Raw genomic sequence first — 2,302 nt, 5'->3', positions numbered from 1 at the left:
GAGGTTGTGAGTTCGATTCTAGTTAGAGGTCAGATGTAGGCTCTCCTGCTTGGGCAAGGGGTTGATTAGATGACCTGCAAGTTTCCTTCCAATTCTGTTTAAAAAAAAATCATACAATGTTATCCTGGCAAGAAAACTAGGTTTGTGATTAGAACACTAGAAGAATAAATAATTCAGCAAGATTCAGTTTTTGAAGCTGCTTCCTTTATTGTTGGTCCTTGGATATATTTTTTTTAAAAATCAAATAATTTTGGTTTTTGGATGGGCATCTCTATTGGGAAAAAAAAACCCCAATAAATAGACTGCAGTTTTCTATAAACTGCTATAGAAAACACTTGCCAAAATTGTATGTATATATATCTCAGTATTAGGTTTTGTGTTGTATGTAGCATATACAAGTTTTGCTTTGCTCTGCAGCAATATAATTGCGTATTGTTTTCCAGAAAAACCTGGAAAATTATTAAGAGCCAAGTATCAGAGGGAAAACAGAGAAAAGTTATTCACAATAGATTTATCTCCCTCCAATGGAAGAAGTGTCATTCTATTGCTTTTGTGCTGGTGCAGCCAATCTGTACAATTTACGACAGGTCATTGTTCTTCCTTAGAAATGCTAAAATCAGCTTTTATTGATTTATCTTCTGAGTACGGCCAAGATGGTAAACACTGATTTTCTGGGCTTCAGGAAACTTTTCTAGTCCATCCGGAAATTGAAGGTGGCACCTTTGGCTTTCAAACTAGACTGGTATCCTGGCAATTCCTTCTTATGTAGAGTTGACTAGTTGGAAGCAAAATCCTAAAGAAGTGTCTGACTATGGGTGGAAAAAATATGGAGAAACGGTGGAGAGAAAAAGATGACAAGTCTAAACCTTAACAACTTTTAAGACTTGTGGACCAACTTGCAGAATTCCCCAGTCAGCCAGAGAAAGAATTAAAGTCCAAGTTTTAAAAGTGGTCAAAGCTGGACACCCACCTCTGGCCTAAATGATTAACCCTCCTTTCAACTCCTTATTTTACTATTTGAAGCTCCCAAAAATGCATGTTTTAAACCTTTAAACATGTTTTCATGATGCACCTTTGGCATTACGTTTTTATACTTTTTGAACCATTTTAAGGACTAACAAGAACTAACCCAAGCTTCGTCTTTCAAATTTGTTTATAAAATTTTGAATTCCTAGCTGGAGTACATTGGAAGATGCTTGAACAGGGAAATCCAGGCTTCTTTCTTGTAATACCAAAATGTTAATTTAAAATTTGTATATTTTGTCCGTTTTAAAAAAATCTCAGATTCTGTCACGTTTGATGTTGACTTCAACATTTGGCTTTAGCACTTTAAGGGATATGCTAATAGTAAACAGACTAATTAAGACTAGTAAACTAGAATTACTAGTCTTAATTGAGGGTCACTGAGAGATAGTTTCTAAACAAAACATGTGAGCACAGCACATTACCGATTTGGTTGTTAAGCAAGTCACAGCTGGTCATTAAGGAAGTTATCACATGACAGAAACTTGTGATTTTACTATTGCCTTCTCCATTGACTTTGCTCGTCAGAAGCCTGCTGTGAAGTACACAAATGGCAATCATGATATAGGCAACTATAACCATCATAAACACCTGCCAGTTGCAAAGTACTAAATGTTGATCATATGACCATAGAGATGGTGAACCATCGTAAATGTGAGGATTGGTCAATTACACTCAGTACCATTGTAACTTTGAACTATTGCTAAACAGGTCAGGCATTAAGCAAGGGTTATCTGTACATTCCAGAGGTGTATGCCTTTGGAAAAACTGGGATCCTTGAATGTTCTCAGTGCCTGGAATCTAAAATAATTTCTTAGGTGGCTGTCAAAGTAAGCTTGTAGAAATGTTTCCAGATGCCCAAAGACCTTCCCTTCAAAGTGAAAAGGCAGACATCTTTGAGAAAATATGGCATACAACCATTAACTGCTCACATCACTACCATCAGAATATGAAGAGATGAAAGCACATGAGAGTTGGGTAGGTTTGTACACCATGTGCTTTACCGGAGGTTTGACAGACACAGCAATTACAATATGTCAGCAATGCCTTCAAAGTAGGATGTAGGAGACCTGGGGCTCTCTATGCATTAGGTGAAGCTCTCACTGATATGAAAGGCATAGATAATGAAAGAGAATGCTGGGAATTGTAGTCCAGCAATGTCCAGATAGCCAGAGTTTCTCTATTGCACCCAAGGTATCAGGCTGCCAGATATTATAATCAAACGTTGATTGAGCTACCAGAAATCTCTACTGCAAAAACAAGACAGAGCACATATGGA

This window comes from Ahaetulla prasina, chromosome 4 (assembly GCF_028640845.1).
Source record: "Ahaetulla prasina isolate Xishuangbanna chromosome 4, ASM2864084v1, whole genome shotgun sequence".
Classification (NCBI taxonomy): Eukaryota; Metazoa; Chordata; class Lepidosauria; order Squamata; family Colubridae; genus Ahaetulla; species Ahaetulla prasina.
The sequence above is the reverse complement of the archived record's forward strand: the minus strand, read 5'-3'. Positions refer to the sequence as shown.